The following is a 26,407-nucleotide window of genomic DNA, read 5'->3' as shown; positions in this document are numbered from 1 at the left end:
AAGAGACAAGGTCTTGCTATGTTGCCTAGGCTAGAGTACCATGCTGTGGTTATTCACAAGCATAACAATAGCACACAACATCCTCAAATTCCTAGGCTCAAGGGATCCTCCCACCTCAGCCTCCAGAGTAGTTGGGACTACAGGCACACATCACCACAACCAGCTAAACTGAGATTACTTAAAAGTGATTAGCAAACAATATGCTAAATTATCTCTTAAACTTTAGTCAAAATAAAATAAATTAAAATTTATATTTATCTGAATATACACAAAAGCTGACTCACCTGCTACAAAATACAAAGGCAATGATATTTTGCTGCTGCTTATAAAAGTGATTCACATTTTAAAAAATATAATTGAAATTCATAGGTCTATAACATCCTTAAAAATACATACTCACTAGTTCATCACTTTGTAACCCTTCAATACAATGTACCACACATACATTGATTTCTATTCTGTGATTATGTCAAAGACATTATATTGATTTGACACACAGTTAAACTCAACAGTAACATTAATTTAATTCATAACTCATTTAACATGATTTGTTTATGAGCCCTGACTTTAATTTTGTAACTGAACTTTAATGTTGGTTTATTATTTCTTTGGTAATTACTAAACTGGGAAATTTTCAGTAGATTTTCCAATATCTGCCAACAAAACATTATATAGTGAAATCTTATTAAAATCTAAAGTTATCTAAGATTAAAAAAAAAAAAGCAAAGAAAAAGGTATATTCAAGTGTCTCACTTCTTAAATTACTGCTCTATGAATACCCCTTCTAGAGGTGCTATTTCAAGTAAATAAATCCTTTGGATGCATAATTTCCCTATTATCTTGATGAATTATAGTAACTGTAATGCAGTAAGCTATTGTAGAGTCCCCCATAAAAACACTCTAGAGACTTACTTTCCCTTAGTTTATTTCTCCTACTGTTTAATTCTTAAAAAGATATTGTATTTTCATGTCCAAAAGATCTACACAGCAAAACTCACAAATTCATACAAGTTTTTAGCAATTTGACATTCAGATTCAAGAAAAACTTCCTAGACTACACTAGGAAGTGAATTTCAACCACTACTTCATAAACTGTGTATTACTGATTTTATATTAGAGAAAAATGAGGTTTGGAAAGACAAAGTAATTTGATTCCACAACCAAGTAACCACTGAATTCAAAGAGTGAAATCCAAATATTAGTAATGCCAAAGGAAGGAGGAAAACACAAAGTTGCATGCCAAAGAGGTACCAGGCATACAACACATTTTTGCACACATTTCCTCATTTAATTCTCACCATTAATTTGTAAGGTAGGCATTATCTCCATTTTGAAGAGGAGAAAACTGAGGTAAAGAAGTGATTTGACTTGACTAAGTTTTGTATACCTACTCAGCGGTCAAGACAAGACAGAAACTATTGATACATTGATACATTCTGTCCTCAAACCACTACTAGCTGTGATCCAAATGTCAACAATGATAGATAAGATGGACTTTCTGTAGCTAAGATAAGACCCTCAAGAGAGAAAATTAAATGGCCATAGCAGGAACAAGGGTTTGGTCATACACACGTACATTGCTAACTACCAAAGGGTTTGTTAACTGCCATGAAGTTTTCCTCTTCTATTAGGCAGAAATCTGTTCTAGAGAAACACTGCCCAACCGATCTTGGTAGACTGCCTGCTAAAGACAACTGGGACAACCCTGCCTTGAGGGTCCTGCCAGCAGCACTGATAGGACAGGAGGCCAGTCTTACAAACATTCTTTCCTGGTAAAATGCTACAGACCCTAAGCCAGTTTTAGCCAGCTTAGAGACTGCATACAAAATATCTTTGTGTTCTATAGTTCACCTGTTGACATAAAGAGCTGAATTCCACCTCATTTTAATGCTAAAATTGTGCCCCGAAGCGAAGATGGGATGTATGTTACTTATATGTCAACTCACTGTGCATGCACTAGACTTCCCCATATATACTCATAGACATTCCTCAAACAATTCATATTACATGATGGATATGCACATAAAACAAACCCACCCTAGAAGGCTTAAATACTACTGTTCACACCCCTTCTGTGAAGCACATGCTTACAGTTCCACCAGAGGTTACTTTCCCTTATCTGCAGATTGTTACTCTGAAAATAAAGTTTTCTCCTTTTTCCTTCCTCCACAGATCTCATGGTCGTTTTGTTAACACACAGAGAGAAGTTTGATTGATTTTTTATTTTGTTTTTGTTTTTATATTCTACAGAGAAGGGAACAATTTCACTGCTCTAATTTTAATAAGAAGATTCCCAACTCCTTGAGAAAATCATATCTATGTTGGTAATTCCCTGTAGGGTCACTATCATGAGTCTACCTGGTAGTTGTTTTTAAGGCCCTATTTTACACGACTGTCATTTCCTACCTTAACCACTTGAAGAATGACTTTCCAATGCTTAAAGGTCTTTAGAGGAAAGCTCCCAGGCAGCTGGATATATGAGAAAAGGCTCTATTTCCCACAATTAGCTCCCTTTTAGGATATTTTCTCTAGAGCAGGGACTAAAACATGTATAAATGCCAACTAATGCACAGTATATCAAGGCTAGTTAATAAATGCCATATGATAACAATATAGCACTTAACATGCAAACAGATGTCAACCCAATATTAATCCACTAGGAAACACTGTGAATGCTTTTTGTCAATAGAATAGCTTTGCAAAGAATCAGACACTCTCTTGAACCAGATGCAAGTGATTAAAACACCACTTTAAGTACCAAAGAATGGAAATTAAAGTTTAGAGAAAGAAGCTGAAACACTTCTCCCCATGCTACCCAATGTCCACATATTCCACTAATTTAAGCTCATGATTCTGCTCTCCACTAGCCTAGCTCTAAAGGAAAGAAAGAGTACTAAGAAAAGGATGGTCTTGGAATGGAAAGAAACATCACAATTTCTTTTTCTTTTTTTTTTTTTTTTTGAGATGGAGTCTCACTCTGTCGCCCAGGCTGGAGTGCAGTGGCGTGATCTCGGCTCACTGCAACCTCCGCCTCACAGGTTCAAGCAATTCTCTTCCTCAGACTCCTGAGTAGCTAGGATTACAGGCGCTGGCCACCACGCCCGGCTAATTTTTGTATTTTTAATAGAGACGGGGTTTCACCATCTTGGCCAGGCTAGTGTTGAACTCTTGACCTCATGATCCACCTGCCTCGACCTCCCAAAGTGCTGGGATTACAGGCGTGAGCCACCGCGGCCGGCCAAAATATCACAATTTCAAACAAAAATCAAACCTAAGTTACTTTCATATCTCCTTTAGAATGTTCAGCAACTTGTCATACGAAGTCATGTACCACATAATGATGTTTTTAGTCAACAACGAACTGCATATATGAGTGGTCCCATAAGATTATAAATACCCAGCCAGGCACAAAGGCTTATGCCTATAATTCCAGCACTTTGGGAGGCCAAGGCAGGGGATCTCTTGAGGCTGGGAGTTCAAGACCGGCCTGGACAATTTGGTGAAACCTCGTCTCTACTAAAAATACAAAACTTAGCCGGGCATGGTGGTGCACACCTGTAATCCCAGCTACTACCTGGGAGGCTGAGGCACGAGAATTGCTTGAACTAGGAGGCGGAGGTTGCAGTAAGCCGAGATCACGCCACCACACTCTACCCTGGGCAACAGAGGAAGACTCTGTCTACAAAAATAAAGCTTATGAATACCATAACTTTACTGTACCTTTTCTATGTTTAGGTACACAAATACTACTGTGTTACAATTGCCTACAATATTCAGTACAGTAACATGCTGTACAGGCTTGTAGCCTAGAAGCAATAGGCTATACCATATACCCTAGGTGGGTAGTAGGCTGTAACATCCAGGAAGACAGGAAGGAAAGAAAGACGTAAGGGAAGACCACAAAACATCCAGAAAACAAATTACAAAATGGCAGGAATAAGTCCTGTTTGTCAATAGTAACACTGAGTGTAAATGGACTAAACTCTCCTATCACAAGACTCAGGATAGCTGAATGGATTAAAAAAAAGAAGACCCATTAATCTGTTGCCTACAAGAAACACACTTCACCTATAAAGACACACACAGATTGAAAATAAAGAAATGGAAAAGATATTCCATGCCAATGGAAACCAAAACAGAGTAGGAGAAGCTACATTTGCATCAGACAAAATAGATTTCAAGATAAAAACTGTAAGAAGAGACAAAGACGGTCACTATATAATAATAAAGAGGTCAGTTCAGCAAGAGGATATAAAAATTGTAAGTATTTTAATATATATGCACCCAACAGTGGAGCACCCAGATATATAAAGCAAATATTATTAGAGCTAAAGAGAGAAAGACTCCAATACAATAATAGCTGGAGATTTCAACATCCCACTTTCAGCACTGAACAGATCTTCCAGGCAGAGAATCAACAAAGAAATAGACCAAATGGATCTAATAGATATTTAAAGAATATTTCTTCCAACAGCTACAGAATATACATTCTTCTCTTTAGCACATGGATCATTCTTAAGGATAGACCATATGTTAGGTCACAAAACAAGTCTTAAAACATTTAAAGAAAAAAAAACCCACATAATATCAAACATCTTCTCTGACCACAATAGAATAAAACTAGAAATCAATAGCAAGGGGAATTTTGGAAACTATACAAATATATGTAAATTAAATGATATGCCCCTGAATGACAAGTGGGTCAATGAAGAAATTAAGAAGAAAATTGAAAACTTTCTTGAAACAAATGATAATGGAAACATAATATACCAAAACCTATGGAATACAGCAAAAGCTGTACTAAGAGGGAATTTTATAGCTACACATGCCTACATCAAAAAAAGGAAGAAAAACTTTAAATATACAAGCTAACAATGCATTTTAAGGACTAAAAAAGCAAGAGGAAAACAAAAAAGTAGTAGAAGAAAATAAATAATAAAGATGAGAGCAGAAATACAGGAAATTGAAATAAAGAAAATACAAAAGATGAATCAAAAAGTTGGTTGTTGGAAAAGTTAAAACGGACAAACCTTAAGCCAGACTAAGAAAAAAAGAAGATCCAAATAAATCAGAGATGACAAAGGAGACACTACAACTGATACCACAGAAATCCGAAGAATCATTAGTGGCTACTACTAGCAAATATATGCCAATAAATTGGAAAACTTAGAAGAAATAGACAAATTCCTAGACACATACAACCTACCAAGATTGAAATATGAAGAAATCCAAAAACCAAACAGACCAATAATAAATAATGAAATTGAAGCCATAATTAAAAGTCTGACAGTAAAGAAAAGCCCATGACCCAATGGTTACACTGTTGAATTCTACCAAACATATAAAGAAGAACCAATCCTACTCAAACTATTCTGAAAAATAGAGGAGGGGGGAATACTTCCAAACTCATTCTGCAAGGCCAGTATTACCCTAGTACCAAAACCATAAAAAGACACATCAAAAGAAGAAAACTAAGGGCCAATATCCCTGATGAATATTCATACAAAAATCCATAACGAAATACTACCAAATTGAACTCAACAACACATTAAAAAGATCATTCATCATGACCAAGTGAGACTTATCCCTAGGACACCAGAATGGTTCAACATACACAAGTCAATCACCATATACCATATCAACAAATGAAGGACAAAAACCATATGACCATTTCAATTAATGCTGAAAAAACATTGGATAAAATTCAACATCCCTTCATAATAAAAACCCTCAAAAACATGAGTATAGAAGAAACACACATCAACATAATAAAAGCCATATACAAAAGACCCACAACTAGTATCACACTGAATGGGGAAAAACTGAAAGCCTGTCTTTTACGATCTGAAACATAACAAAGATGCCCACTTTCACCACTATTATTCATTATAGTACTGGGAGTCCTAGCTAGAGCAATTAGACAAGAGAAAGATATAAAGGGCATCCGAATTGTAAAGGAAGAAGTCAACTTATCCTTGTTTGCAGATGATATGATCTTATATTTGGAAAAACCTAAAAAATCCACCAAAAAACTATTAGAATTGATACCATTAAGAACTGACAAACTAATTCAGTAAAGTTGCAAGATACAAAATCAACATACAAAAATAAGTAGCATTTCTATGTGAAATGTGAACAAATTGAAAAAGAAATTTAAAAAGTAGTCCCATTTATAATAGCCACCAAAATAAATAAATAAATACACACCTAGGAATTAACCAAAGAAGTGAAAGATCTCTGTAACAGAAACTATACTATACTGATGAAAGAAATTGAAGAGGATACCAAAAAATGGAAAGATATTCCATGTTTATGGATTGGAAGAATCAATATTGTTAAAATGTCCATACTACCCAAAGCAATCTACAGATTCAATGCAATCCCTATCAAAATACCAATGACACTCTTAACAGAGATATTAAAAAAAAAACATAAAATTTATAGGGAACCACAAAAGACTCAGACTAACCAAAGCCATCCTAAGCAGAAAGAACCAAACTAGAGGAATCACATTAACTGACTCCAAATTATATTACAGAGCTATAGTAAACAAAACAACACGGTACGGGCATAAAAACAGGCACACAGACCAATAGAACCGAGAACCCAGAAAAAAATCCACACACCTACAGTGAACTCATTTTTGACAAAGGCGCCAAAAACATACACGGCAGAAAAGACAGTTTCTTTAATAAACGGTGCTTGGAAACTGGATATATATATGCAGAAGAATGAAACTAGACTCCTATCTCTCACCATATACAAAAATCAAATCAAAATATTGATTCAAGACAAAAATCTAAGACCTCAAACTATGAAACGACTAAAATAAAACACTGGGGAAACTCTCCAGGGTATCAGTCCGGGCAATGATTTCTTAAGTAATACCCCACAAGCACAGGCAACCAAAGCAAAACTGGACAAACGGGATCACATCAAATTAAAAGGCTTCTCCACAGCAAAGTAAACAACCAACAAAGAGACAACCCACAGAATGGAAGAAAATATTTGCAAACTACCCCTCTGACAAAGGATTAATAACCAGAATATAAAAGAAGCTAGGCCAAGCACGGTGGCTCACGCCTGTAATCCCAGCACTTTGGGAGGCCAAAGCAGGTGGATTACCTGAGGTCAGGAGTTCAAGACCAGCCTGGCCAACATGGTGAAACTCCGTCTCTACTAAAAATACAAAAAATTAGCTGGGCGTGGTGGCAGGCACCTGTAATCCCAGCTACTTTGGAGGCTGAGGCAACAGAATTGCTTGAACCCGGGAGGTGGAGGTTACAGTGAGCCGAGATTATGCCAATGCACTCCAGCCTAGGCAACAAGAGCGAAACTCCATCTCAAAAAAAAAAAAAAAAAACTCAAATAACTCTACAGGAAAAAATTAATAATCCAATTAAAAAACAGGCAAAGTTCTGAATAGACATTTTCAAAAAAAAAAAAAGACATACAACTAGCAAAAACACACATATGAAACACACATATGAAAAAGTGTTCAGCCGGGCACAGTGGCTCACGCCTGTAATCCTAGCACTTTGGGAGGTTGAGGCAGGCAGATTGAGCTCAGGAGTTCAAGACCAGCCTCAGCAAAACCCTGTCTCTACTAAAATACAAAAACAAAAAATTAGCCAGGCATGGCGGTGTGCGCCTGTAGTACCAGCTACTCGGGAGGCTGAGGCAGGAGATTTGCTTGAACCTAGGAGGTGGAGGATGCAGTGAGCCAAGATCATGCCACTGCACTCCAGCCTGGCAACAGAGCGAGACTCCATCTCGAAAAAAAAAAAAAGGGCTTAACATCACTGATCATCAGAGAAATGCAAATATAAACTACAATGAGATATCATCTTACTCCAGTTAAAATGGCTTTTATCCAAAAGACAAGCAATAATCAATGCTGGCAAAGATGTGGAAAAAAGAGAACCCTCATACACTGTTGGTGGGAATGTAAATTAGCACAACTGCTATGAAGAACAGTTTGGACGTTCCTTAAAAAAACTAAAACTTTAGCTACCATATGATCTAGCAATCCCACTGCTAGGTATATAGCCCCAAAAAAGGAAATCAGTATATCAGAGATATCTGCACTCCCATGTTTACTGTAGCACTGTTCATAATAGCCAAGATCTGAAAGCAACCTAAGTGTCCATTAGCAGACGAATGAACAAAGAAAATGTGGTACATATACACAATGGAGTACTATTCAGCCATAAAAGAGAATGAGATCCTGTCATTTGCAACATGGATGGAACCAGAGGTCACTGTGTTAAGTGAAATAAGCCAGGCAAAGAATGACAAGCATCTCATGTTCTCACTTATTTGTGGGATCTAAAAATCAAAACAACTGAACCCATGGAAAAAGAAGGATGGTTACTAGAGGCTGGGAAAGGTAGTGGTGGGATGAGGGAGAGGTGGGGATGGTTAATGGGTACAAAAAAACAGGATGAATGAATAAGACCTAGTATTTGATAGCACAACAGGGTGACTATAATCAATTACTGGGGTTCAATCAAGCTGGTGGGAAAAATATTAAAGATAGTTACAGAGACAGACACAGATCTTCTTGGAAGGCCGAGAAGTTTGCATAACTTCAGTAATAGATATGGTTGAAGGCAACCTGATCTTTACCTTTAAACAAATTAAACTAGTAATAAAGGAAGGCAGAGTAGTTTACCTAGCTAGCTTGTTTACTCATATAATCTTAAGACTAACCTTTGATGTACCTATGGGTGCTTAAGTGCTTTTTACTTGGAAAGTCCACAATGTCAATTACCTCTAATGGTGTTGACTCAAGCCTTTGTTAATTAATCTTACTGCATAAATGCGAGTCTCACTTGCTGATCGAGGTCATGGTCACAACTGTTTACAGAACTCTCCAGGGAGTCTGTAAGCGGCTGAGACACCCTCAGCTGGACTGGCAAAACAGAATATCTGTTTGTCAGTGTACTTTATTCATCCGTGGCCGAGTAAGGGTCTACGGGCAGACCCCGGCAGCTGGTGCCCCTGTGTGAGGGGTGCTGCCACAATCAATAATTTAATTGTACATTTTTAAATAACTAACAGTGTATCTGGATTGTCTGTAACACAAAGGATAAATGCTTGAGGGGAGGGATACTGCATTGTCCATGATGTGATTTTTACACATTGCACGCCTGTGTCAAAACATCTCATGTATCCCATAAATACATATACCTATACCTACTATGTATCCACGAAAATTAAAAATACATTTTTTTAAAAAAATCAACAAGTAGTACAATTCACTGGTTGTCCTTACTATCCAGTTTTCAAAATAACAAATTCTGTTTATTAAAACAGCATTATCATACCTTCTATACAAATTTAAGTTTTATAGTTCTTCCTCCTAAGGAAATAAAAAACAGTAGAAAGCTAAATTTTTATGTGAAATTTGACATATGGATGCCAATCCCCAACATCTGCTATCACCATGGAATTAACCTTTATCAAAATTAGTTTACTTAGAGAATCTTAGTCCACTGTATAGTGTTCTTTACTTCTTTTTTTATAGCAAGAAACACAGCTAAATTGTTTTTCAAATCACACTGAAAAATGGCTTATTACTTTTTATATTGCTGGCTTAACTTTTATTCCATTGACTTTTAACCTACTTAACCAAAAGTATACCAATTAAAATTTAAGGTAAACATAATGTCTAATTCACCTTAAGAAATCCGAAAGAACCATTAAAAAATAAGCCTCCAGACTTAGCAAGCATATCAGAATGGCCAGACCCAAGGGAAAGTATTAGCAATATTTTCACTTTACATATATGTAAATTTTATTATTACTTCCACATCTGTGGTGCATTAGGTACAACAGTCACCTCTGAACCCTTTACACAGTGAACACATGGTGGACTATTACAAAATTAGTAGCTAGGGTAACATCTTAAGGAATTATTAATAATTTTGTTATCCAGCCAGAGGATAGCTACAGAGTTGGACAAATAAGTTTTCCTAGGAAGATAATAAGGAATGAGGGTAAGGTACAAGGGAAATGACTTGGAGATGGTCACAAAAAGAATAGGCAAAAGTAGAAACAAGGAAAAGATTATATAAACTCTTCTAGAAAAAAAATAATATAGCAAACAAGTCAAATGAGAATGAAGATGGATGATTGTGAAAGACAGAAAATACTATAAAAGTTCCACTCTTAATTTTTTAAATACAAAATATGTTACTGAGACCTCAAATTCCTGAAACTCCAAAACAAAGTCTAAATAAAACTGAGATGTAGGCCAGGCACGGTGGCTCACTCCTGTAATCCCAGCACTTTGGGAGGCTAAGGCGGGCATATCATGAGGTCAGGAGATCGAGACCATCCTGGCTAACATGGTGAAACCCCGTCTCTACTAAAAATACAAAAAATTAGCCGGGCATGGTGGCGGGCACCCGTAGTCCCAGCTACTTGGGAGGCTGAGGCAGGAGAATGGCGTGAACCTGGGAAGAGGAGCTTGCAGTGAGCCGAGATCGCACCACTGCACTCCAGCCTAGGTGACAGAGTGAGACTCTGTCTCAAAAAAACAAACAAACAAAAAAACTGAAATGTAGTACTTGACATAGTTTCTAGCTAAAGTAATAAACAACAAAACTGATTCAATTATGTCATTTTCTAAGAGATAAAGAAATAAAAACATCAGGAAAAAAATTAATCAGGTCAAGTGGTTATACACGTAAAACTAAACTATTCAGTTAACAGTGGCTAGTTATATGAGAGAAGATAGCTTAGTACATGGGGCACAGAATACAGTCCTGCTCCCAAAAAAATGTCATATAACTTTAAGAAAGCCACTATATCATTTCTAAAGCTAAAATAATGTAGTCTCAGTAGGAATAGTGATACTGCATCAACAAGTAATACAATGTGTTGGGTTTTTTTTTCCTTTCTTTCTTTTTTTGAGACGGAGTTTCACTCTTTTTGCCCAGCCCGGCGTGCAATGGCACAATCTCAGCTCACTGCAACCTCCGCCTCCTGGGTTCAAGCCATTCTCCTGCACAGTGGCTCACATCTGTAATCCCAGCACTTTGGGAGGCCAAAGCAGGCAGATCACCTGACGTCAGGAGTTCGAGACCAGCCTGGCCAACAAGGTGAAACCCCGTCTCTACTAAATATACAAAAAAAAATTAGCCGGGCATGGTGGCGGGCGCCTGTAATCCTAGCTATTCAGGAGGCTGAGGCAGGAGAATACAATGTTTTCTGAGTGAGGAGACACTATGGAAAAAGAACAGGTTCCTAGCTTCTAAAAAGAGAAAAAAAGTATTTATTAACCAAGTTACTTCAATATATAAAAAAAAGTCTTATCTTCCTTCCCCTAGAATATAAGAAGCTGACAAAACCACATGACAATTATGAAGACAGGTATTATTGCTTGAATCTGGGTCACTAAAATTATTAGCTGTTCAAATGAGATAAAAGAAAGGGGAAACATCAATTATCTAGAAGTCTACATTTTCTTTGCTGTTAATGTGAAACATATCTCACACAAAACCATTCAAGTAAGATATATATCCCTACAACTGAGTCTCCAGGGACAGGTCCTTTGAAGCAAAGATTGGACAAATAGTTAAAATTATTTAAACAATTCCTGATCACCAAATGTCAACAAATTTAGTTAAAAAATTTTTTTAATCCATACAGTTAACATCCTACTTTAATATTTTTTACTAAAAAAGAACATAAAGTTCGACTAATACAAAAAAGCCTCGCAGTTTTAAAGAAGGGGATGTAGGTGGGAGAAGTAAGAAATTCAAACAGCTTCAAGGACAAAAAGCATGTCCTACACCAGAACATATTTACAACTCTTCATCTTAAATTCAACTAACATCCAACTGCGGCAATCAGCCAAGCTTGGCAAATTAAAATAACAGTAATTTTGACAGATTATCTTCTATAAATATTCAAATATGAACATTTGTGTTCATGCAAAGGTCTCCATATGCCAATCAAAATGCTTTGTTAAGGATACTAACATTGAGCTTTTTCTTCACCCATCTGTAGGAATCCCCTGAATCCTTAACTTTCATTTTAACTCTCTCACCCCAGCTAATTATGAGACACATTATCTGTCTAGTTGTAGCCTGAATTAAAAACTTAAGGATAACATTCACATAGTATCAACAGACAAAAGGAACCTAGAACCTTTCAAAATCTAGGTCTATAAAGACAAAAGGAAAGATCCAGGAAGGGAGGGAGGGAAGGGCAGAGAGAGGCTCTTGAAGCATGGCAACCAAATCAAAGATTACCTTTCCATTTGCGTTAGCAGATAGAAATTACTTTACTGAAAGTAAAATCTAGATGTAAACAGCAATTAACAATTTCATAAATTTGGGCTCTATTCAAAGTTTCATTAAGAAAGACTACTATTTATTTGGCTCAAGGCAAGATGCTGTGTTGTGATGACAAGTTTAAGTATATGAAACTGTCAAAAGCGGAGAAATGCTATCAGTATGAAATTCACACCAAACACACTTTTTGAAATCTACAGATGTCCTATCATCAGGAACAATCAATAAATAAGACTAACAATGGCTATAATGAAAGCAAGTTATCTGATGCATGAATTTGTTAATTGTTCTATTCTGTCCTCCATTACTCAGTTTCCCTTAAATATGTACACAATTACCAAGCAGCCTCACGCCTTCCAGGAAAATTACAAGTGATAGGCACGTTTCTGCATTCAGGGCAGCATTATATTATGGAAGAAAATTTAACCTGTTCAGAAGCATATACTTCTCTGATCCTGCCTGGAAAGAAACAGCTATAAATAGCTCTACTAAAATTGCTCAAAATATTTCTAGACAGGCAGGCTTACAACAGAAACTCTTACTTTATGACCACTCACCACTCAGCCGTCCAAGTCCAACACTGGATCTAAGCCAAACCAGTAGTTCTCAAGGGAGGGAAGGGAGTTAAAAAAGTCTGGTCTAGGGACCAGTAGCTTCAGCCTCCCCTGGGAGCTTGTTAGAAATGCACAATCTCAGGCCTTACCCAGGGACATATTGAATCAGAATCAGTATTTTACCAAGATCCTCAAGTGATTCATATACACATTAAAATTGAAGAAGCTCTGCAGGAGGGGGAATATTTGAATGAGTAAAAAAGGCATAATCTTTTCAGAGGTTGGTTACCACTGCAGACCACTGTTTGGCTAATAAGCAACCAATTTTAAAACTTTGTTTATGGGTAACATCATTACTTTTACCATAATTTATTTTACATTTTAAATAACAGCTTTTAAAAAACAGAAATACCTCCAGAGGCAAAGGAGTATCTAATGATTAAATGTAAGTTCCCAAAAAAAGCTGTAACAGAATTATCTTAGAATAAGTGGACCCGGGCCGGGCACGGTGGCTCACACCTGTAATCCCAGCACTATGGAGCCTAAGGCGGACGGATCACTTGAGGTCTGGAGTTGGAGACCAGCCTGGGCAACATGGTGAAACCCCATCTCTACTAAAAAGACAAAAATTAGCCAGGCATGCTGGTGGGTGCCTATAATCCCAGCTACTCGGGAGGCTGAGGCAGGAGAATCACTTGAACCTGGGAGGTGGAGATTGCAGTGAGCTGAGATCCCACCACTGCACTCCAGCCTGAGTGACAGAGTGAGATTCTGTCTCAAAAAAAAAAATAACAATAAATAAGTGGACCCAGCCAGGCATGGTGGCTCACACCTGTAATCCCAGACCACTTGGAGGCCAACATGGGTGAATCACTCGAGGCCAGGAGTTCGAGACCAGCCTGGCCAACATAGCAAAACCTCGTCTCCACAAAAAATACAAAAATTAGCTGGGTATGGTGGCGGGCGCCTGTAGTCCCAGCTACTTGGGTGGCTGAGGTGAGAGGACTGCTTGAGCTCGGGAGCTCGGGACTACAGAGAGCCAAGATCACACCACTATATTCCAGCCTGGGCATCAGAGCAAGACACTGTCTCCAAAAAAAAAGAAAAGAAAAGAAAAGACAAAGTAGACCCGTCTCATGCCCCCTCCCCCATCACATTAACTAAACAAATTAATTTTTTAAATAATAACAACAACTTTCCTTCCAAACCCTCAGCATTAAGAATATCTGGGTCTGGGGTCCAAGTAGCTAGGAAAAGAGACCAAGAGACCAAAGGCCTATGGCCTCCTTTGACCAGAAGGCTATATATACTGGTTATTCAGCTATTTTCTCTCAGATCCAAATCTACCCTTTAATACTCATCTTTGTAATACTGAAAATAAAACTCTGAAAACTACTTTTCTCTTCTGCAGCTAGCTTCCTCATACTGCCAATAAGGACACTAGAGGGAGAATGCAGTACATGCTTTTTCCAGTCAGCATTGCCCAGCATAGGTCCTCCACCCCAGCAGTAGCAGTGATAACCACCAGCTTTTTCTGGCACTCTCAGAAATTCCCCTCAGACATACCAACAGCTGTCAGGAAGTACCCCCTCCAGAGGTTCTGAACCCCAATTCTATGAGGTCCCAACTCCAAGTTCTTATTTCCCCCTCAACCATATGAATACTGGTTAATTCCTGCAAATACTGTCTCTGTGTTACTCCGGTGTTCCCTGTTTGCTTTTTCAGCCCTCCAATACCTGTATAATCCTTTCCCTGTATGAAATTTTCTGGGCTGAAATTTTTTGTTTTTGTTTGTAATTCTGTAGAGACAGGTCTTACTATGTTACCCAGGCTGGTCTCAAACTCCTGGTCTCAAGAAATCCTCCTGCCTCGAGTATTTAGTGTGGACTGTTTTCCTGACCTGATCCTAACTGAGCCATCACGGCTAGATGGAATAAAATTTAACATGATCTTGATCACTTTGGAAAACGGTCTTCCCAAACATGATAGTCCATAAGAAAATATTTACTGCCTCTCCTCCAAAATAGGTGCAAGATGGGAAATGGATACAAGAAGCACAGTTGAGGAAGAAAGAAGAAACATAACCTAAGAAAGCAATATGTTGAAACAAATATCATGGTATAAAACATATTTTAACCCTGAAAAACATAAAGAAAAGGCCAATAAAAAGTCTGAAACAAATACAAGTTTTCAACGCTAATGAAAACCACAGATTTTTAGATTTATATTCTTCTACCTCTGCCATTGTTCAGTTTTGTTACAGCAGTTTTATATCTAGTTTGGGTTATTACACTTTAAGGAGGCTATTGAGAAATTAGGGAAAGTCCAAAGAAGATTATACAAATGATGAAAGGGGATAGGAAATAGGATCCATAAAGAAAGTTTCAACAGTCAAACCTTTTAGTCTAGCGAAAAGAAAACTTCAGGCCGACATATTAACTGCCTTCCAGTTAGAGTTCTAACCAGCTGTCCACCATCATCTCTACAGAGGAAATGAGCTTAAAATGGAAGACAACAAAGTAAGAGAAGACCTAAAATGTAGCTTCTTAGCTTATGACTCTCCTTCAAATAACTAAAGTGGTGGCTCTTAATGCTAGTTTCACAAGAGAATGATCCAGGATATTTTTACCGAAAGAAAAAATGATGATGATGATGATGATGATGACGACGACAATGATGACGACGACAATGATGCCCAGAACCCCAAAGGCAAAGCTCTAATTTAACTGGTATGACACAGAGCCCAGGCATAAAGAACAAAAAATATCCAAGTGTTTATAATATACTGAAAGCAGGAATGAGAACCACTTAATGGAACACTGCATAACTGTGCTACTCAAAGTGTGTTGTAAGGATGAGCTATATCTAGATTACCAACAGGAGCTTGTTGGAAAGGCAACATCTCATCCTATTCCAAAACTACTGAATAAGAATCTACATGTTATTATGATCCCTACACAATCCCATATGCACATTAAAGTTTGAAAAACATTGTTCTATAACAGTTTGAAAGGGGCGTGTGTATGTGAGACCAAACACCAGCCTAAAAATAACTAAGCTGAATTTTTCTGAGCTTTTAAATATAAAAATTTTTTTACCCTAAAGTCAATTAGAGTTTACTAAGAAGACTATTTTGGAGAGTGAATAATAATTATAACTAAATATTCAACACATACTATTTGCTGGCATTTTTTTTTTTTTTTTTTTTTTTGAGACGGTCTTGCTGTGTTGCTCAGGCTGGAGTGCAATGGTACAATCACAGATCACTGCAGCTTGGATGGACCTCCTGGACTCAAGCAATCCTCCTGCCTCAGCCTCCCATGTAGCTGAGACTACAGGCACACACCACTGCTCCAGCCTAAGTTTTTCATTTTGTGTACATATGAGGCCTCACTATGTTGCTCAGGATTATCTCGAACTCCTAGGCTCAAGTAATCCTCCCACCTCGGCCTCCCAAAGTGTTGGGATTACAGGCACAAGCCACGGCACCGAGCCCATTATTCTTTACAAATTGATTTAATCATCAACACACCTATAAAGTAGATATTTATTAATAATTAGTTATGGCAAAATAAGATATTAAATAATTTGGCCCATGTACTACTTAAAAAAAAAAAAGTGGTAAACCTGAGACTTGAGCTGTAGTCTGTTTGAGGGCCTATACTTAACCACAAAATAATACTAGTTTATCAACACCATCCCCAAACATTCTGAAATCATTCAGAATGAAAGTATAATAACTGGTAATGAAAATGCTATACGGGTAAAGACAAAATTAGTGTGCTCTTCTCTGGTTAAAAAAAAATTCAGCCAGGTATGGTGGTGTGTGTCTGTAGTCCCAGCAACTTGGGAGGTTGAGGCAGGAGAATCACTTGAGCCTAGGAGTTTCAGGCCAGCCTGGGCAACATAGTGAGATCCCTGTCTCTTGAAGAAAAATTTTTGGTAATAACCACTGTTATTTATATTTGGGAAGTAACTGAAACCCTATGTTGGGAGACACATTCTTCCCCAATGCCTCCTTAATTCATCCCTACAACTATTACTACTTCCACAATCATTACCACCACTACAACCCTCAGAAAAGTAATGTACATGAGGCTATAATTATTTTTCACAATGAAAGAGGCATGACATAAATTTAGTCTGATTTTTCTCCTTCTCTGTATCCCACTGCTTCCAACCTCTGAAAAAGTCTACTGTTTCCATCTGTTACTATAGAACCAAAAATTCCTATTTCAGTAAGACCCAAATGTTACTTCTGAAAATATTGAGGAAAATTTGTAAAGGAGAGGTCAGACAGAGACTGTCAGTAAAAAGCCTACTAGAAGTTTTAACAATTCATTGAATTCTAAATAGCATGAAAGAATAGTCAAAATACTCAGAGATAAATAACATTATTGCACTGGCAGATAGATTGAGTTTAAAATATGCTAAATTATATTCTATGAGTATTTAAAGCAGAGCATTACTAAGATATTTTAGCTTCATTCAATACAAGCACATTCCAAAAAAAAAAAAAGCATACAATACCTTTTTAATTAACAATGACACAACAAACCCTGGTGACCTAGTTTCTGATAATGAACAAAACTACAGATATTAAAAATACAGTTGCTTAACCCATAAGAATTATTAAAGTGGATACTGGAGCCAAAAAGATTTGTGGGCTAAAGATAACAATGCAAAGACTCACTGAAATTAGTCTTCCAAACTCTTAAGTTTAAAATTATGACTTGAGGCAATTTATTGGTTCCTTTGAGTAAGATTTTACTTGAAGAATCTAAAAAAGATAAGGTCATGTGAAGCACTGTGGGGATACAACTTGATTTCCTAAAAAGTCGAGTGAGACTTCCCAGGAAGGCAAAGATAAAACTCAAAAGAATAGACAGATAAAATCCAAAAGAGCGTTCTTAGGGAGCAAAGCAACAGTCGCAAACACAGAGGCTGAGCATTCCTGATTATTCTTTCATTAAATAATATGACTAATAAAATGACTCTGACCAAAACTCCCTGAAAATTTCTATCTGCTTTGAAATCTTATTAGTTATATAAATTATTTGTAGTTATGCTTTTCTTCTAGTTAGCAGCAGAAAATCGCTCCTTTCCCCTCTCCACCTAGCTTCATAACAGCACATTCTCAATCTGCTTTCCTTTACCACCCTATTCAGAGACTATAAATTGAGTAAAATATGACATATTTTATAGTAAATTGAGACTATTTTACTCATAGTCTCAACAATCACTTTGTTTGAACAACTGAATAAAATGATATATTCATTTTAAAATACTCGAAATAAGTAAATTGTATTTTATAAATTTTAATATAATACTTTAATATTTACTAAACATTAGCTGAATGAATGTCACCACCCATTAAACTCTTATAACATAGAAAAATCACATATATGTAAACACTTAAATGGAAAAAATTTACCACCTCCATTACCAATAAAATGGAAAGCTTATTACATCCAAGAAAAATATTTAAAAATCATTAGAATCATTTTTTAATCATCAGGAAGAATAAATTAAAAAGATTCAAAAACTTCATAGAGAATAAGAATTATGATTAAGCTTATAAAACTGCAGGGTCTGGGCTCCATGGCCAGAGATCCTGATTCAGACTCAGAGTTTCAGATGACAAACAAAAAACTCTACATTTTAACAAGCTTCCAAGGTAATTACCATGCAGATTATCCTTGAACCACACTCTAGTAAATATTTCATCTTCAAACCACTGTCAACTTCCAAACAAGTCCTTCAGGTCTGATCAAAATGCCCATTCCCATCTTAGGAACATCAACTTCTGATTAAGGAATCAACATATAGAAAAAGTAATAGCAACCAGTTACTGGACATATATTACTGTTGGAAATGAACTTTTACATACTCTAATATACACATACAAATTAAATTATATACTGCATATGAAGTATATAACACAGTGTCTGGCTGGAATAAATAAATGCTCAATAAAAGGAGCACTGATTATCCTTAAACTTTATCACAACCCTAGGAGGTGGTTGCTATTATTTCCAATTTGCAGTTGAGGAAACTGAGGTCTAGTAACTTGCCCAAAGTCACAGGGGTAGTTAAGGGTCAGAGACAGAATTCAAGACAACCTTAATCTAGGCTAACTTCCTGAAGCACCAGGGCAACAACAGCAGGCACAAAACCACTCCACAGTCATATGCCATAGAAGAATTTTCCTGAGTCATACCAGGAAAATCATGGCCAGAGTCCATTCTCACACTGCTATGAAGAACTGCCCCAAATTGGGTAATTTATAAAGAAAAGAGGTTTAATTGACTCACAGTTCCGCATGGCTGGGGAGGCCTGAGGAAACTTACAATCATGGCAGAAGGGGAAGAGGCATGTCTTACATGGCGGCAGGCAAGAGAGAGCGAGTGTGTGAAGGAGGAACTGTCAGACACATATAAAACCATCAGATCTCATGACAACTCACTAACATGAGAACAGCATGGGGGAATGAACCCATGATCCAGTCACCTCCCACCAGGTCTCCCCCTTGACACGTGGGGATTATGGGGATTACAATTCAAGATGAGATTTGGGTGAGGAGACAAAGTCTAACCATATCACATACTCTTACAAATGTTCCTATATGACTAAAAGTGAAAGAAGGGCAGTCATAGAACTACGATGGGTTGAGGTTGCTAAAAATGTTTAATGTTTCACAGCACTTGAGAATTACAAATTAGGAAATCTATGTAATAATAACTCTAAAAGGAATATGACTGAAAATATGTTAAAGGAATCTATTCCAAAATCACTCAGGGTTAGCTTTTTAACTCAAAGACAGTACAAACTCAGTCTTATGGTTCTCCACATCTAGGCAGCCTCAAGGGGGCCAACTAAGAGACTTATTTCCTCCCCTCAAAATATAAACATAATTAGTATTTACTTCAAAGTTCTCTATTTAACGTGATTTTTTTCTACTTAAATTTTTCTAAAATCTGATTATGTTCCTAATGATTAATTTTTTGTGTCTAAATTTATTTTTTAAAACACTACACTTTCCTAAAAATGTCTGTTTCTCCCCTCATCTCAAGTTCCTACTAAATGGTTTTCTTCCTTCCAAGTGTATTTCTAGCTTGTCTATTCCCACCACCTATCCCCAAAATGGTAAGCACTGGTTTCTAAAATACCTCCTTACCCCTACTTGAACCAAGACTACATTCACAACAAATAAAACACAATTAGTCATAGCAAAAAATATTATATACTGATAACATTAGCATATTACAAATTCATAAAATGGAAAAATGATAAAAGTGTGTTTTATTCTGCTAAATTATATGGAAAACTTGTACTTTAACCTGGTATCTCTCAATCAGCAATACAAATCCTATTGCTGTTTAGTTTTTTAAACCCTACAAATAGCTAAGATTTTTAAAAATTAAATATATTATAATTAGGCTCTTAGCCAAATAAAATATGATACATAGATAAAGAGCAATATACAAATGGACCGCAGCCTGGAGGAACACATAACTCCCATTTGTTCACACTCTCCTTAAAGGAAACAAAATCTCCAGTACTACTACATCCAAACCAGAGGTGACGATTCACCAGAGTGCTCCTGCCCAAGGAACCCCAGTGCAAGAAGAAGCAGCCAAAGTGAAAACCCTGCTTGAGATCTGTTCATTTAATATGTAAAAACAGGTATCTCAATTACCTAAATTTTCACAAAGAATACATAACTTGTTTTAACTTTCATAGTTAGAAAAGATTTGCTATAGTTTTTTAAATGTGACTATTTAACTTACTGGGTTTTTTTTTTTTTAAGGGAAAAGCAAACTTTAGTAATTCCTGCCTGAGGAATGAAACTATAAACATATTAAATCCTATAAAAAGAAAAAAAAAGAAAGGTTCTGAAAGGTTCCAGAAAGAGGTACAAAGTCCCTAAACCAACAAACACCACGTTTCACACTAAGTAAGAACTGTGTGCCTCTCCTACAGAGCTCTATCTAGAGAAAAAGCAGTCATTAGGTAAAACCAGAGCCCAGAACTACGATAGCAGAAATTCTGGAGTCTCTTGGAAGTCCTTCCAACTATACAACAAAGCCTCCATCAGCAGAAACCTAAATATTTGGTAAACCTTCCTCCCCACTTCCTTAAGTATAAAAAATATCCTTTCTCTTCCGTCTCCTGAATTCTGGAATCCTTCAGAACCTTACTTTTTTTTCTTTTATAGGATTTAATATGTTTATAGTTTCGTTCCTCAGACAAATACCTAATGCACGCGGGGCTTAAAACCTAGATGATGGGTTGATACGTGCAGCAAACCACCATGGCACATGTATACTTATGCAACGAACCTGCACATTCTGCACATGTATCCCAGAACTTAAAGTAAAATTTAAAAAAAATAAATAAAAAAATATATTGCCCCTCCTGAGCAGATTCTCTGGATACAACTGGAGAGTGATGCTTTGCAGCCCCAGATTCCTCTTCACTCCTTGTTTGTTACACACACAGGGAGAATAAGCCATCTACTTGTAATTCAATCAGAAACTTTTTATGAACATAGCAACTACAATAAACCTTTTCTCTTTTAATAGTATGTAAATGCACTGTCTGGTAAGGTATTCAGAAGCCAAATGTAGCCATATGAAATGTGGTTAGTTTGAACTGAGATGTGCTGTAAGTGTAAAATACACATGGATTTCAAAGACTTAATATGAATAAAAGAATGTAAAAATCTAATTGATATTTTTATATTGATTAGTTGTTGAAATATTTTGAATACATTATGTTAAATAACTGAAACCAATTTTAACTGCTTCTTTTTGCTTTTTTAAATGTAGCTAACAAAAAGTTAAAAAATTACATATGTGGTTTACTCTACATTTCTATTGGACAGCACTGGACTATAAACTAATGACCATAGCTTTTACTAAACTATACCTAGATCAAACTTGCATGTTTATATAGTATTATAAAATGTAGTCATTACAACAGCTAAACCAAAATTTCCTTTCCCCATGACTTACAAAGTATATTACATTCACTTATCTGTTGCCAGGTTCCTTCCTTTCTTATCTCTTCATCTAACCTTAAAATATTGAATAAATTTTATGTTTCTTCACCTCCTCCCCACTTCCACCCAAATTACCAGCCTTGAAATATTAATCTTTTATTTCCAAACACTATCATACTTAGAAAAAAAAAAAAAAGGAGAAAATTTTTCCCAAAGAGGCCTCCAAGGTTATCCCTAAGAGACAATACATGGCAATGTTAAAGGTTTGGTCTCTAGAATCAATAGCCCAGCAAGAACTCTACTTTTTGCTGGGCAAATTATTGTAGCTCAGTTTCTTTGTCTGTAACAGAGGGTAAATACTATTATTTACTATCAAACTAATATTTCATTTAATATTTAATATTAAAACATCAATTCTATAGGTTATGAGATAATATAAGAAAAGCATTTAGCACAGTACCTGAGACCTCAGTGCTAAGAATTATTAACCATTATTACTACCATTATTTCCTTTTTTTTCAAGCTTCCTGAACCTATCCCTTCTCTTTCTATTCCTAGCTTCCCCATCAACAGGTTCTCTCTTCAGTCAAGTCAAAATATATCTAACAAAATGGAAAGAATACAGAATAACAGAGGGAGAAGGTGGTCATTTGGGACTGACAAAAACAAAGAACTCTAAATACTGGAGCCCATAATAAAGTGGTCTGCATCACATGATAGATTCCTCACTATAAAAAGGAGTCAAGCTAAGTCTGGGATTCTGTGAAAAGTATCTTCACAGATGACTGAAATAGTTGTTTCTAAAGTCCCCCTTTAATCCTCTATGCCCTGGAAAGGTATATAATGCAGATATTAAAATCTAGAAGCTATCTCATTGGCAATACTCAAAGTCTAAATATTGTACATTCCTTATGGGACTTTGATTTGACCACTGATTCACGCTTGTACACAAAAAAATCAACAAGCTCCTATGTGCAATTATTGGAAAGCCCAAATTTAAACTTTCACCTTATGGCAGGGAGAGAGAGGGGGAGACAGAGACGGAGTGGGGAGATAAAGGGGAGGAGAGGAGGAAAGCAGGTGGGGAGGGAGAGAGAGAGACACGAAATGGTCAAAATTCCTACTTTGCCACTTGTGGTAAACAAGCTTCATGGACTTAGAACAGATTCAGGTGGGTAAGGGTAACTCTTTAGCCTAAGCCAAAATATAGGTAAGCTGAATCTCTTATTACCCTTTTCATATTCTGTCATATATTATAGACATTTACATTATGTTTTATTTCCTTTCTATTCCTTCTCCTGAATTCTAAAGTCTACAACACTGCATCTGATATATTAGGTACTTGATAAAAGAAAAACTTCAGCAGAATTAAATTTAAAGGAGTTTAATTGAACAATGAACAATTTGCAAATCAGGCACACTCGTAAGCCAGAGTAGGCGCTGAGACTCCAGCACAGCCACATCGTGGAAGATTTAAGGACAGAAAAATGAAAGTGATGTACAGAAAAAGGAAGTGACATACAGAAAAAGGAAGTGGCGTACAAAAACAGCTGGACTGGTTACAGGTTGGTGTTTGCCTTATTTGAACACAGTTTGAACAGTTGACTACATTTGATTGGCCAAAACTTAGTGACTGGCACAAGTGTGGCTACAGTCTGTTTCTGCCTCCACTTGTTATAGCTCACAATGTACAGAAAAACCTTTAGGCTAAACTAAAGTAAGAAGGCAGCTTTTGGCTAAACTTGATTTAACATGCTCATAAATATCTGTCATGTTGGATTGAATCTATAGTTTTAATATGAAAAAAATATTACTTACCTTCGGTTTTTAAAACACTTTCATGTGATTTCACTTGATTGTCCCAACAATTGTATAATTAGGCACATTGAAGACATAGTCTCATTTTTTGCTAAGTAACTGAAGCTCACAAGTCCAAGTAACTAATTCAAAATTATTCATTTTTTTAATGTCTTCATAAGCAAAATTTTATTCCAAGACCAGGCTGGTTGTAAGTGACAAAATCAGAACTTTACAGCACTATATTACATCACACCACATGACACCAGAGCTTCTCTTAAGAGAGAACCAGTGGGGTAAGGAAGAAGGCAAAAAAAGATTGTGATGATGACAAGTTTTTAACAATGAGTTAAATCTATAGCCTCTCTATATAAAATTAACTTGTTTTTCACATTTCACTTTTCCTGTCTTACTAAAGTCTCAAAGTTCTATTTACCTTCCTAAAAGATTTTCTGTTAATTCCTTTTTCCTCACATAATTATTAAGTTATACTTCATCATCAAAATTATATTCCATATCACATTTTACCTGCTATCTTTCCTCATACCTATAAATCAATTCGTGCCTTAAAAATTATGTGATTTTATAAATATAGTTCCCTTATTTTGTTTTAATGAATGTGTTTTATTACTCTTTTCAGTTCTCCAGTATTCTCTGAAATGGCTTCTGTTCAATTTTATCCAGTCTGAAAATAACCTATTGTCCCCATGCTGCTGATATTCCCACTGGACTCACATGAGAAAAGGACCAGAAGTTTCTCTGTAAAAATACTTGCAATAAGCAATCAGTCAACATTAGCTGACATCCAAGATTTAAAAAGCAAAGTTAACTTGCTACCTATTGTCATTCCTGAGCTCATATTTAGAATGACCTATAAACCCTCCTTTGATTAATGACAATTCACTGCACTTCTCTGAATCTGTTTCCTCATCTGTAAGAAAGTTGGTCTTGATCTTTAGAATTCAAGATTTAAAGAGTTGTTGAGTCTGGGGATTTAAAGCTAAGTTTATTTACCCTAATCATTGATGTATTATTTTAATGCATATATTTGCACCTTGCCTACCCACCGTACTTTGAGGTAAGAACCATGTCCTATATAATTTTATACCCTTACCACTTTTAATATGGTGCAATGCAAATACAGGCAAGTTTCACTTGGTCTTCTAACTAAAAGTGTTAAATTGTTGGCTTTAGCAGAAGGCTCTTCAAATTTCCCTATGTGCAATTCAACAAGTCACTACAATTTTGAACCAGATTCTGAGTAGGTAACATTGTAAAACTGTGGTGAGAATCCAAGACATGTTATTGTATCTTATGATCAATATTCAGCATAACTGCCATCTGCAAAAGAAATGGTAATTAACTGGGAAAGGGAAAAAGGCTCTAAACCTTGCTCTTTGCCGCAGTCTTCCATAACCCTTATATATAATCCCTGACTGATTAACTAAAAACCAGACCTTAGAATGCCATCAACTCCCCAGATCAAAGCTCTGGGAGGAGGGAGGGATGTGACATAGATGTGTATTTAGTTTTTGATTTACCATAGTAGGTCTTTCTCTAAAAATTAAGAGATTTGCCAAATTTGTTTTCAGATGAAGTCAAAGGCAATTTCCTAGTAGAGTAAAATTTGAAGAAATATATCTTTTAACACAGATACAGGCTTTTGTAAATGTTTCCAGTCAACTTGTAATAATGTCAACATTAGCTCAAATTTAGATTGAAAACTATTACCCTTCTCAGTAGTTTGAGCAGATGCCTGGGCCTTGATAAAAATCACTAAACTGTGTTTAAAATATATGTGTATCTGTAAAATTCAATACAGACACAGCTGACAAAAATCACTTAACTGTGCATAGAGCAACAGAAGAACTAAAAGTTTATGGGAACCTTAAAAGTCACATGTAATCATCACATCTGCATGCAGTTAAATACATAGACTCCAGTTTCAGAAATCCTGAGCTTACCAAAAACTTTTACAACTAAATTTGGGTTATTTGGGGTGGGGGTGAAAGAGACGCAAAAGGAGAGTAAACAGCCTCTTACAGCCCCTATTTTGACTAAATCTGCAGCTGTAATTACAGCTGTTCTGAAGCTTTTCTTGGAACTGCCCAATTACATTTAAATAATAACCAAAAGTAGGTTTAATGAACAGAAGAATTGATAGGAAGACTTCTTCATAGTTAAAAGCTATTTTTGACTATATAATTAATATTTTATTATTTTTGCCCTGCAACTAATAGATTAAGAATTGTTATATAAATGCAAGAAGCTTTTTCTTCCTTGGGTTTTGGAGTTTTTAATGTTTTTTTGAAAAGAAAGTACACTGAATTTCTTTGATATTTGTGCAAAAACTTGCATATAAGTTTCTTCTCCCTTGCCATGCCATCTGTTTTACTATGAAACAAGTCTATGACCCACATGACATATATGTGTGATACCAATAAACAAAACATAGAATCCCTTCTAATGTAATTCCAAATACATTTTCTAATGATGCATTTTACTCAAAAAAAGTTACATCAATCAACACAAATGAAGCTATACATATTTTAAGACTAATTTTTATATTATATTTCAAATATGATCAACAGTTAATTTCCTGGACAATTATTCAAATAGGGAATTATTTTTTTAATCACAAATCTATAGAACTTTTTAAGTAATTGATCTGTCCATTTATAAAAACATTCTCAATGGCTGAAATTTTTTTAATTGCATGTTATGCTTTATCCCTGGATAGCAGAGAT

At 36.1% G+C, this 26,407-nt stretch overlaps 1 protein-coding gene across 8 annotated transcripts in view; it reads right to left on the bottom strand.

Moving 5' to 3' along the window:
• The window catches only part of FUT8 (fucosyltransferase 8), a 456,741-nt gene that overhangs the window by 229,732 nt on the left and 200,602 nt on the right, over positions 1-26,407 (bottom strand). The window contains exon 1 of one of the 8 annotated variants that reach the window (XM_063651684.1): positions 17,553-17,572. The exons of the other annotated variants lie outside the window; for them this stretch is intronic. The gene's annotated coding sequence lies outside the window, so the exon portion shown is untranslated. Of the gene's footprint in view, positions 1-17,552; positions 17,573-26,407 lie in introns of those variants that run through there. 8 annotated transcript variants of the gene reach the window in all.

The sequence above is a fragment of the Pongo pygmaeus genome, chromosome 15 (genome assembly GCF_028885625.2).
Source record: "Pongo pygmaeus isolate AG05252 chromosome 15, NHGRI_mPonPyg2-v2.0_pri, whole genome shotgun sequence".
NCBI classification, from domain to species: domain Eukaryota; kingdom Metazoa; phylum Chordata; class Mammalia; order Primates; family Hominidae; genus Pongo; species Pongo pygmaeus.
The sequence above is the reverse complement of the archived record's forward strand: the minus strand, read 5'-3'. Positions and strand labels throughout refer to the sequence as shown.